At 44.6% G+C, this 12,516-nt stretch overlaps 1 protein-coding gene across 2 annotated transcripts in view; it reads right to left on the reverse strand.

Annotated features, from left to right (window-relative positions):
• Window positions 1-12,516, reverse strand: part of FGGY (FGGY carbohydrate kinase domain containing) — a 2,115,431-nt gene that overhangs the window by 923,927 nt on the left and 1,178,988 nt on the right. The gene's annotated exons all lie outside the window — the stretch shown is intronic.

Raw genomic sequence — 12,516 nt, forward strand, 5'->3', positions numbered from 1 at the left:
TTCAAAGTATGTTGGGGATCTTTCACTTACTTGTATGCAAATGGGCAGCGTTTCTGGCCCTACCCTGCCTCCTCGTGCCGATGAGGGCCGTAGAGGGCCCGCCCTTTGCCCGGGCTTAGCCCCGGGCGTCCCGCTCGCGTCCCGCGGAGCTGGCCCTGCGGCGCTTATGTGCGCCTCCCCTGGCGCCCTCACGGTGTCACTGACGCGCGCCGCCGCGTAGGCTGCCGGGATTCGTAGTCCCGGAGCGGCGGCGCGGACAAACTGCAGGTAAGGTGACTCTCGGCGGTGGCGGCGTGGGCTGAGTCTCCTGGCAAGCTGCGGAGTGTGGTGGCGTCTCTACAGGTAAGTTGGTGAGTGTCCCAGAGCTCCGCCGGCCCTGCGGCGCTTATGTGCGCCTCCCCTGGCGCCCTCGCGGTGTCACTGACGCGCGCCGCCGCGTAGGCTGCCGGGATTCGTAGTCCCGGAGCGGCGGCGCGAACAAACTGCAGGTAAGGTGACTCTCGGCGGTGGCGGCGTGGGCTGAGTCTCCTGGCAAGCTGCGGAGTGTGGTGGCGTCTCTACAGGTAAGTTGGTGAGTGTCCCAGAGCTCCGCCGGCCCTGCGGCGCTTATGTGCGCCTCCCCTGGCGCCCTCGCGGTGTCACTGACGCGCGCCGCCGCGTAGGCTGCCGGGATTCGTAGTCCCGGAGCGGCGGCGCGAACAAACTGCAGGTAAGGTGACTCTCGGCGGTGGCGGCGTGGGCTGAGTCTCCTGGCAAGCTGCGGAGTGTGGTGGCGTCTCTACAGGTAAGTTGGTGAGTGTCCCAGAGCTCCGCCGGCCCTGCGGCGCTTATGTGCGCCTCCCCTGGCGCCCTCGCGGTGTCACTGACGCGCGCCGCCGCGTAGGCTGCCGGGATTCGTAGTCCCGGAGCGGCGGCGCGAACAAACTGCAGGTAAGGTGACTCTCGGCGGTGGCGGCGTGGGCTGAGTCTCCTGGCAAGCTGCGGAGTGTGGTGGCGTCTCTACAGGTAAGTTGGTGAGTGTCCTCCCATGCTCCCATCTCTCTAGGTCCCATGCCTTTCCATCTTCTCGGGGAGTATGGTGAAACACTCCTTCGCGCCTCATAGCCCCGCATTCCCCATCCTGTCTAGGTTCTCGGGATGCATGGTAAGGCATTCCGTTACTCCCTCTTTCTTCTCCCTGCATCTGTGACCTCTGATCACTTGATGTATGACGTGATCTTTCACTGTTCCCTCTTTGTCAGTGTTGTACATCTTCCCCAGGTGCGTGATGAGTGCACCTAAACCTATCTCTGTACTCTTGTGTTCTTTGGTCTCCCTCGTTTTGCATGAGGCGAGACGTCTCCTCACACTCCATACTCCTACCATTCTGCTCCTGCTGTTCCCTCCCATTCATAGGACGTGTAACTCCTCTATTCTCCTGACTTTGACCCTCTCGCCCCTGACTGCTTTCGCTAGCCCCGCAATGAGATACAGTCCCGTTACCTCGGTTTTCCCACTCGGGTTCTGTTCTTGACCTATTACTCGGAGTTACCGTGGACCCATCCCATTCTCTCAAGTCTGCTCTTAATTCTGTATAAGATTTCGGCCGAGGTCCCCTCAGGTCCATCGCTCCTCTCTGACCTCCCTGTCCTGTGTTGGGACCCACAGTCGTATCGAATGGGGTGTTCCACGTTACCGATCCTGGCAATTGCTTCCATGCATTTGTCGTGTTATTCCTCCTTTCCATCTCCATCCTTTCTCTATCTAACCGTGCCTGCTCTTCCCCTCTCCCATGATCTGGATTGTAAATCGACACTATAGGTCCTATGGTAACAGGTACTTGAAGAGCATCCGGTAATCCAAAAGACTCAGCCTTTTCGGTGATTGGCGTCTTTTGTACCACAAACCTTCCCACTACACTCTGTATAGTGTTGTTTTGAGGTGTCTCCTCGCCTTTGATAGGTGTCCATTCCGATATAGGGAGTGGTGTAAACCCCTCTATGGCAGTCCCATCTTCCCTTGCTAGTCCTCTATCTTCAATTTCCCCAACTCTCGGAGGTGGTCTGTCTATCAACAATCTGTTTATCACATTGTCCTCCGAATCGCTCTCCTCATCCTCTTCCATGAGGTTCCTCCCACCTACCACCTCCCTCATTGGATACAACTTCTCTACCTCAATAGCCTGTACCCTCCATCTCTTTGCCTCCTCGTCCCATTTAGAATCTCGCACCGCTCTTACCGATCGAGTCAATCTTTGTTGACGCCTGTTCAAATTCCTGTCGTGCGCCGCCCTAATCCATGCATTAAGGGCCTCAAACTGGGTTGGTCTAGGCGGGGGTTTCAATGAGGACATGGTTGCTTTTAACCGATGTAACACTTCTAACTTAAACGTCCCATACTTAGGGAACTGCATTTCTTCATTTCCTTCCGTAAGCTTATTCCAAGCCCCAATCCATAATATAGTATGCAGCCCCACATTCGCTGCCATATAATGAGCTGGTGTACCCTCCGGCGGTGCCTCTTCCCCGTAATAATGTTCACTTCTTTTTCTTTTAAAAATCCCTTTCAAACACTTAAAGCACTTCATGATTTCTCTTTTCTCCGCGTTTGTTTACTTCCTGATGACAATCTACCAATCACCGCGCTGTTCTCGCTAACTGGCCTATCCGATCGCGACTTCTCACTGACGTCGTACCAGCCGCCCAATCACGTCGCGGCTCTTGCCGACGTCACACCAACCGTCCTATCGCGTCGCGGCTCTTCACTCGCCACCCTATCTCAGCGCGGCTCTTTCTGACGTCACTCGTCCCCCTTCGCAGCAGTTCCCCTCCTTTTTCAGCTCGTCTCCTCGGTCATGCGTGCATCCCATTCATATTCTGAAAAATGATTACTTCTGTCCAAGCGATCACCTTTCTTGACTGTACGCCCACAGTCTTTCTGTAGTTGTCCCCTTAACTTGACGAAATGTCTTTCCGTTTACTTCCAGACAATCGCCTTCTCTGATAGGTTACTCACACACAGTAACTTCCGACCAGCGTCCGTTACTCATACGCTCACTCTTACACTCCCCCTATCTCGGTCCCACGGCGGTCAATGGTACCTCATGACTTCCGTACTATGGTCGACAACTACTCTGGATGTTCGATACACCCAAAACCACTTAAGCTCTGGCCTGAACTTAAGATTCACCGGTTCACCCGTTTACCAGGTAACCAATTTACCAGGTTGCGCGCGCTCACAACCTTCTCACAATCACGCTACAGGCATTCAACTCCGCAAGACATTACAATACAAATACAACACAAAACACCGCAATCTGTTCATGCATGACCCTTGTTATACTCACTCTCCTCCGATACTGCTGCTTTTCTTGCCCCGTCTGCACCTTCGGCGCACGATTCTTCCGCTGCTCGTCTCTCGATGTCTAGGGGCCTTGGGGTAAACTAACCTAATCTAGATTACCTTCCTCAAGAAGATAACCATCCTAAACTGCTACCAACTGTTAACGCGGGGTTTCTGGTCTCTATTTACCTTACCAGATCCCAAATCATGTCGACTGAATCGTTGGTACCTGTCATTGAGTAAAAGATAATCTACTACTAGGTTAGTCAATTAAGAACTTACACCACTCTAAAGAATCACTTACCATTGGGAAAGGTTAAAAGGTTTTAATTCAAAGCCAAAAGTATCTGGAGATACAAACATCTCAGAATAAGATTCAAAAGGTATACAGGTATTAGTACAAAAAGGTACTCTCTGAATATCCTTAAACGACAAAAGGAAATTATCAAAACTACTTCAAAGAGCATCAATGTTGCAAGAATCGCTGTGAGTTGCAACCTGAGAGTCATTTACAGAAAGGAAAAAATACAAGTTTAGTCTGTCCCTACCCTAGACTAAGTGACATCCCTACTTAACAAGATCTTTACCTAAAAAAGGTGTCAGCCGTGGTGACTTCCTAAGAAGATCACGCACTTCTCTTAGTCTCTTCGGTAAATCGGTCTCTTGTGATTAGCCTAACTGCCTACCCAACCGCTTTCTTAGGCTCCCAAAATCATCTGCTCTCCCTCTCCCTCGGGTCGCTTTCCCTAATACAAAATCACATTTCCGATAGGAACGCCCCTCGGGACGCCCCTCACGTGGTACCGATTTCAGCGGCAAAACTCCATGATGATACTCTTCGGGACCCTCGTTAAAGTTGACCTTGGTTCCCAGGCTTCTTCTCCAGTTCGCTGGTACCCCCTGAAATTCCTGAAACCTCCAGGCCTGTGCCAGGCGTCGCTGAACAAAACTCCATTCATTACAACTGATTAGGACCCCTCGCACCTGCATTCAGACCATCCCACAGTGGGCCTCAAATTCCAGACTCCACCATATCTATAGGCCATAAAACACGTGTAAAACTCTGTACTTGGAGCCTCTCGACCTCTTCTCTAACGAGCACATTGCAGATCAAAGAAACGACATTATCTGTTCAGGCCTACTTGATTTACATGAAGCGGGTCCCTGCACTCTGAAAACATTTAACTCGGTTTAAACAGTATTCTTTAACTAGCACACATTTCTATAATGCAACACATCTATAAAACATATACTTCAATACTATGCCTAATAATACATTTGCACTCTAATGACATTAAAATCCACGTCACTAAAAGTGTAGCAGCATCTTTCGTTTCCTGTGAAATGCCATGTGGCCTACACATTTTCATGGTTTGCAGAATTACATTTCGTTTTCACTTATTCATTTAACGTGTGACCCCAACATCATTTTAACATTTCCACAATCTCTACATTAGTTTTCCACACTTATATATGTTTCTATTCTAATAAAACAAACACTCATATATTTTCTCTTATATAAGTTGACACTCTTGTGCAATACAATTTAAACTAACACTACGTGCTTGTAAATATGGTGTACTTATACATTTTTCAGATTTGTGCTCTCTCAATTCCAAGACACATCATAAAAGCACAGACGGGAAGATATGTGGGTCCACTTGCAAACTGCAAACCCTATATTAACAGGGTTCAGAAAATCATAAACAGACGTTCGCAAAGATCACTTTGTACAAGTCTGCGGCCTTTTACCAATTAAAAAACAGACACGACACTCTAGTATTTACCTCTTGTGTAGTGCCTCGAAACAAGATCCAAAATACCAAGGTTTTCCAATAAAGATCTAATTTAAACTTCACTTTAGAGAGTGCACATATTACAAAACAAAATCAACCACTTTCCATTAGGTGCCATAACTTAGTACGATTCACAAAATCAAAGGCACATGAGAGATCCATAAACCTCATATGGACTGTGCCTGTCTTCGCTATAGTATATTTCCCTTATAATAAATTGCAGGTTGAGACACTGATCAACTGGGGCCAGACTGGGGCTAAACACATACTGGGTTTTACGTAACATACCCTTTGTCTCTGCCCATGACTCTAATCTTAATTTAAAAAAAATTGCCAAGTATTTTTAGTGTTATTGCAGCAAGGGGATTGGTCTTTAACAACTAGCCTGAGAGCTATCTCCTTTCTTGAAAATGGGGACCATAATTGCTTCAGTAGAGCAGCACAGCCCACATTTGTCAAAAATGGCACCCAGGAGGTTATATTGGACTTAAATAAATCAACAGGTAGCCCATCCGGCCCTGGGGCCTTATTTGGATGACTAGTCAAAATGCCTTTTTTATTTCCTGCAGCGGAATTGATTGAGAGAACTTCTGCAGCTCCTCATCTTCCACCAAGAAATGGTTCTCTAACTCAGACTGTGGGACGTAATCATTGAAGACTCCTGAGAAATTATCAACCCGCTCTCCTTCTGGAATCATTATATCTATGCCAAGTGGAGAGTTTACTAGGAAATAGGGGGCATTTATTACCCTCCAAAAAGATCTCGTATCCTTGCAACAATTTGCATCTCCCAGCTCTTCCCATGCTTTATCCCCGAGATCTCTCTTTCTCTTTTTACTTATATCTCTGTATTGATACCAGCATTTCATCCCTAGAATCAGGCCAGTTTCTGAATTTTTCAAGCGTGCAGGGTAACTTGCTCAAACCATCCCCTCCTTTGACGTTTAATAACTGGCTCCTTAACTGCCAGCATGGGGTTGATCTTTTTGCATATCAACTGGAAAGCACCTTGAATTTCACAAGCTCACCGTTCTCTTTAAAGCATGCCTCAAAGGCACCATACTCGGTAATCAACAGTGTAGACTGAAAGTTATTGGGCTCAATCTTCTCCCAATCTATTCACTCTTTTTATGGGGTCCCAATCCATTACACTCTCCTGCCCATATTGATTATCATCATAAAGATCTATTGGGCAGTCCGAGGATGTTTTAAGTCAATGAGCTAACTTATTCCTCTCTTCTAGACAGATTTTTGTCTGTCTGACTTTCCGTTAAAGGTGGAACATTCCTCAAAACAACCACATAAGTGGTGCAATCCTCTAACAGTTCTAAATGATCATTTCTCCCTTCAGAGCAGGTCGATCCACTAGGGTTCCTCTATGAATATAATGAGGGGGCAGTATGCCCATCCTGCACTGTAGGTTTAGCAGTTAGTTGTTGGGTGCTCACATTCGGTCCCAATATTGAGCAACTAGTTAGATTTTGAGATCCCCCACCATTGCCTGAGCATGTTCATATTTCACCTTGCTCGTCGATTATCATTACTGTCTCATCAGGCCTCAATGACTTCAAATGGGTGGGCTCAAATCACCACATTTCTCCATAACTTGGGAGAAAAAGCCTGATTTCAGCTTGGAGCAAGGATTCTGAAAAAATTAAATATAACATTTTGCTCTAGGAGTTTTAAGTCATATGGCACAACCGGTGGATGATTCTGTGGATGAGTTGCTCTTTATTTTTTGATGTCTGAAATATCCACCCCCACTGTGGCCCTCAACTTCTCTTTTTTTTCCCTTCATTGGTGGTCAGTGCATTTTCACCCGGGAGAGTTCATGCTTAGATTAATGGTTTCTCATCGATATATACACATGGGCTACATAAATGACATTTTGAAATCTCAGTGAGGCCTCCAATACCAGCTCCATCCCCTGTTTGACCACCAACTACTGTTAATCCTACAGATGTATCGCTAGCACTTCCTCTATTGATATGGCAGGGATTTGAACAGTTTCCTAGTTGCCGGTGGGCTGTAGACAGTCTCTCCTCCACCCGTCCAATTTCAGTGGTGATTTCTCCCTTCGCATTTGTAAGTTATGAGGAAATGGAGGATACAGAAAGTGTAGCCTTATCCTTCCCCCGTTTGATTATAGAAGCGCCTCTCTTACCCATGTGTGTCTACTCCTAAGTCACGGCTTTCACAGCTTTTATGAGTAATTTTCTCCTGCTGCCCAATAGAGAGAGCTAAGTGAGGTGGCCTGGGCTCTAAGGGCCCGGTCTTCGCCATGGCACATTCTGCACTACGGGAACCCTACACGTGCTTTTAAGTGCAAACCTGGACCCGCTTCCTCCTGTCAGGGCTATTGGATTCTGGGCTCATGAGTCCTGGGTCCATAGTCGCACCACAGCAGCAGCAAAGAAATCGTTACAAACTCTAGTATTAAGTACATTTGAACTTTGGTATTCTCTAACTATCAAGGTGCTTTGGGCATTGTATCACCAGCTTTTTTTCTTCATTTTTTTGAAAAATAAATAATACAGGACTGTTTTATTTACTTATTTTCACTTATTATCCTCAAAATCTATCGTTCACATTTGTTTTCTAAACTTAATAATACCATTCACTTGGGGAATTTACTCACGCTTCCAGCAGAGGTCTGATTTTAACTACGGCTTCTCTAATAGACTGTGTTGTGACACATTTTCATTTCATCTATGTGTCTGACTCATCAAACGATCCACAAATACTCGATAAAATTAAGTTATTTCCTAATGATGACACGTGGACTCAAGTCAATAGGTTTTGAATGTCAACTAGTTACAAGTGAACTAGCGCGGAGTGAAACCACTGGAGGGTTTATAATTAGCAATATGAAACATTTGTGTCCCTTTCATTGCTAAAACACTGTCACCTCACCACACTCCTACACATTTCTGTTGACCTTTCTTACATAACTGCTCACTGCTCAGCGACAAGCACTATGTCTTAATGTAATAATATGAACAACTGTGCCCCTGCACTAAACACAATATATAATATTTCGATAGTATAAACTGAGTTATTCAAATACAATAGTATAGCTTAGTACAGCAATCTAAACATTTGGTAGAACTCCGAGACTCAGTATACATGAACAAAATTGAAAACGTCGGTAGATAAATAGTCTGTTCTTGGAGTATTCACTTCTGTTTTTCTATTCTGAACAAGTATATCTAATCGTGAAAGCCACTCATTCCAGCCCTGAAGATTCGCAGTTTGTTCCCTGCGATGAAACACGTGTTGGCTTATGAAATGGAACAATAAACAGAAGTGAATACTCCAAGAACAGACTATTTATCTACCGACGTTTTCAATTTTGTTCATGTATACTGAGTCTCGGAGTTCTACCAAATGTTTAGATTGCTGTACTAAGCTATACTATTGTATTTGAATAACTCAGTTTATACTATCGAAATATTATATATTGTGTTTAGTGCAGGGGCACAGTTGTTCATATTCTAAATTGTGGACCAGCTTCCTGGTCCATTTTTGAGTGGTTGTGAGGGATTACCGCTCGCCCCATTGCCTACACTGTTCACTTTCTGTATCTATTACCTAGCGGTTATCCAGGTGTTGCGCCTAGTTACTCTGGAACACCAAAAGACCTCAGCAGTTGTTTTATGTATTAATGTAATAATGTCTTTGTCTCTGAATAAAAGAGGGAAAAATATTGCATATTTTTATGTACATTTGTTTGTTTCATTAATTAATTTAAGTCATAGGCTTTGACCAAGAATATATGCAATGTACATTCTTTCAATTGTTCAATACACACATACCTAGTAAGAGTTTCTAACTATATATATATTTTTTTTTAGAAGAAGCATTGTCCTTATATAACGCAGAATGAAAAAAATAATTGGAAAAGAAAAGAGTATATCCATAAAGTAAACATGGCTTATGGGGCCAGATGTGCGACCATTCCATTTTGCGAGTCGTGAATTGCAACGTTTTGCGACCCGCAAAATGGAATGTCCAACAGTGTCTCAGACAATGTTTGTGATTTCGAAGTCACAATTTGCAACCCAATGGAAATGGCAAGCACTCGCTGGGATGGATGCCTGGTGGGGTCAGCAGACCACCATATCTGTGACTGCTTTCTAAATAAAGCAGTTTTTGTTAATGCAGCCCATTTTCCATAAACGAAAACGGGCTGCATTTAAAATGAAACGTTTCTGTTAAATGTTTTGAGATTAGGGACCAGTGACTGCTCTAAAAAAATATTTTCGCATCCATTCACAAAGGGGATGGTGTCCCCTGGGTACCCCTTCATGTTTGCGAGTGGCTTACCATCCTATTTGAAGTAGGTGGTAAACTGCAAGTGTTTTGCGACTGCAAATGTTGTCACAAAACAATGGTACATACCATTCAGATGCACTATTAGGAAAAGACGCTCTTTGCACGGCCCTCCTAATAGCGACTTGCAAACACTATTTTGCGTGTCACAGACTCGCAAAATAGCGTTTGTACATACCAACACCCTTTTTTTCAGTTGCAAACGGGCCGATTACCTGTTTGAAACCTTAAAAAACTTTTGTGCATCTGGCCCATAGTCCCTTTCAGGCAATGCTGTTTTACCTGGAGCAAACCAATGCTGTATGGAAATGCTACCCATGTTACATTGCGACCACCCATCCAGGCATGAAACTGACTTCTTCTAAAACTGGGCACTGAGCAGGAAGAAGCTGATAGGCCTCCACTAACCCTAAGAATATTTGACGGTCTGGAAGTCTTGGCTACAAAGATGATGGGAGAGGGCACTCTGTCACCACACCACAGGGACTTGTGACGAATCTATGAATGGTAGAATCAGGCTCACTGGAGTCATAAGAAAAATCGTCATACAAAGGCACTGCAGAGAACAGAGACCAAAATAATACATAAAAGATGGTCAACAAATAGCATGCAAGCTAACCTGACAAAGATACTGTTGACAGAGAGCTATGATCCAAAATGTAACAGTTCAGCATAACAAACATGGTCAGAGAAAACATCTTTGTCTCCTAGCTAATAATATTATGCGCAGCCATCTAAAGCATTGCCACAATTGTCTTGAATTTAGTTGCATCAAATATTACTAAGCAAAACCTTAAGGCGACTTTGGCACAACCTTATATAAAGAGATAAAGTGCCAGCTGTTACAGTCCCAGATGTCAGGCTAGTTCAATATTCTCCTCCTACTTGTTACTGTTTGATCTGAGAAGGCAGGCAAGTCTTAGGAGGACAGCATGGACTCCCATTCCATGGAGTTTGTGAACAACACAGAATATGCTACAAAAGCTGGAAAGTCAATGGATATTACATCTTACCAGCTCAATATGAATAGCAATATGGGATGAGGTCTGGCTTTCTGTAAATAATGGGCAACTGAGAAGATTGCTCTGGAAATGTAGTGTTTAACAGGATTCCTAGTCATTGCAGGGCACCTCTACTATCTCGCCTTCCGGTTTTGCACTTGGAGGAGCCCACAACATCAAAATGCCCGCTCCGCAATGAAAGCAGTTCAGGTTTTTCTCATTTTTTAGGTCTGGTTATGTACTCGTTAGCCATATGTCAAACTTCATTCTATCAACAATTAAAAAAAGTACAACAAGGAGTACGGTGAAAGTAAGCTTTATGTCAGCCCCTTCCAACTATTGGCATGTATTTTCATGCTCTGCCATTGCTTAGATGGGTTGGCTGTCAAAGGCATGGAATATGTGCTCCTGATTTTGGTTATAAGACATAAAATATATCTTTCAGTAGCCAGAGGATGTGGAATTATATGTTCCTTATACCTGACATTCAGTGCATATTCTTTGATGTATTTACTGTGGTGACACAATGACATTTTGACTGCTGAATTATGGCTATGTTTAGATAATGCATGTTGTTTTGATTATTTGGCCTGTTATAAAGAAAGCAGTGCTATTCTCTAATCGCCCTTGCATATTCACTTGTTAAACTTTGTTGCCAAGATAATATTTTGTTGGATTTATGTCCTTTTTTGTTCACAAAATAAACATGTGCACACACAAAAACACAAAAGCTTTCTTAACTCCTTGGATGCCCATGACGAGCTCAGCTCGTCATGAGCGAAGGCACTCCGGTGCTCATGGCGAGCTCAGCTCGTCATGACCGCGCCCGTTCCGTGGAACGCTCGCACGCTGGGCTGATTCCCCTGCTGTGCTGAACGTTCCATTGGAACGGGCGCGGTCATGACGAGCTCATCTCGTCATGAGCACCGGAGCGCCGTGGCTCATGACGAGCTGACCTCGTCATGAGCATGGGGGCGCTGTACGCGCCCCCCGCCCCCCAGCACAACGGGTACATACCACGAGCAGCGAATGGGTTAAAGATACAATAAAAATGCTGACGATTCTTCAACCGTGTCTGTTATGCAATATGTTGCTGTGCATGACTTTTAAGTTCACAATTTGTTTCTTTTTCCTTTAGAGTGTTAGGGATACAGTTTAGCTCTGCCTCTGATCGTGTAGTCTGTTCAGCAGTGGCCCCACTCCCATCTTCCATACTGCTGTAGCCTAAGACGTTGCTTCATTACAGGATTTCCTACTTACAAACACTTCTCATAAAGAAAAGCTAGAAAACGTTTTAAAAATGGGATAATTTGTTTTCGGAACAGGTACGTTGAAGTTGGAAAAAAGGTTAAACTATATGTGATACCATTAGCAATTTCCAGAAATTCACATAAACCAAATAATCTGTGGGCAAACATATTATTCACTTAATTTATGAATGCATCAAACGCTTGATTTTGGATATTATCTCTCTTACAAAGGGAATGAACATTTGGCAGTGTTAAGGTCCGGGTTGGATAGGAAGAAATCCTACATTAGATTAGGTTACAAGAAAGGTTGGCAGCTTGCTAAAGAAAGTGCAACTGGTGTTCATTAATGGAAACATGATATTTTTGTGATATTCAATGATATTTTTTTGGGGCACCTAAAGATAGGACAGGTGGAAGAATAACTGAGTTTTTTTTAGCTGAAGTGGAGGGAAAGGGCTAGTGGTAGCCATGGGGAGGTATTTCTGGCCACAAAGGAATGGCCTGGGGACCAGAAGGGAGAAACAATTTTGGGGGTTAAACAATGGATAACTGTGTCAAAACGCCTAATTAGCCTCCGCTCATAAAGTCAATGTAGTGATGGCTATCCGGAGGATCTATTTCAAAAACTGCATTTTGTAGTATGCATAGGACTACTGCAGTAGTACTATTCACTTACAAACAATTTGTACTTCACAGACCTATGCCAAGACACATCCGCCCCTACCTCTCCTTCTTGTCTGTGCAGAGGAGTCTGCCACATATGCGGAGATCTCTGAACAAGTAGGTATACCTCTTTGTGAAAACTGTGGAAGGGAC

This window comes from Lissotriton helveticus, chromosome 1_2 (assembly GCF_964261635.1).
Source record: "Lissotriton helveticus chromosome 1_2, aLisHel1.1, whole genome shotgun sequence".
In the NCBI taxonomy this organism is placed as follows: Eukaryota; Metazoa; Chordata; class Amphibia; order Caudata; family Salamandridae; genus Lissotriton; species Lissotriton helveticus.